Below are 321 nucleotides of genomic sequence, written 5' to 3'. Positions count from 1 at the left end.
GGCGAGAATGGGGTGCCGGCGCCTGCGCGCGAGGCCACCCGGGGGAAACCGAAGCAGTGAATGGCGCAGGCCCAGCCCGGTTATCCCGGAGACAGGCCGGGAGCGCCCGGTGTCCTGCGACCGCAGCTGTCGCAGCCTGAACTCCTCCCCTCCCCGTGGGATGCGGAGCGCGACCCTTCCATCCTGTCCCCGCCACCGTCGCTTCCCCACGCCGGGTCGCCGTCGGGAGGCCCCACAGCTCTGGGCGAGAATGGGGTGCCGGCGCCTGCGCGCGAGGCCACCCGGGGGAAACCGAAGCAGTGAATGGCGCAGGCCCAGCCC

The 321-nt window shown here is 73.5% G+C and overlaps 1 protein-coding gene across 3 annotated transcripts in view; it reads left to right on the top strand.

The window, feature by feature from the left end:
* Positions 1 to 321, top strand: part of LIMD2 (LIM domain containing 2) — a 3,559-nt gene that overhangs the window by 521 nt on the left and 2,717 nt on the right. Inside the window, exon 1 of one of the 3 annotated variants that reach the window (XM_011947955.1) lies at positions 10 to 261. The exons of the other annotated variants lie outside the window; for them this stretch is intronic. The gene's annotated coding sequence lies outside the window, so the exon portion shown is untranslated. Of the gene's footprint in view, positions 1 to 9; positions 262 to 321 lie in introns of those variants that run through there. 3 annotated transcript variants of the gene reach the window in all.

Source organism: Colobus angolensis, unplaced genomic scaffold (assembly GCF_000951035.1).
Source record: "Colobus angolensis palliatus isolate OR3802 unplaced genomic scaffold, Cang.pa_1.0 Scaffold271, whole genome shotgun sequence".
In the NCBI taxonomy this organism is placed as follows: Eukaryota; Metazoa; Chordata; class Mammalia; order Primates; family Cercopithecidae; genus Colobus; species Colobus angolensis.
Note: the sequence above shows the minus strand (reverse complement) of the source record. Positions and strands in the feature narration are given on the sequence as shown.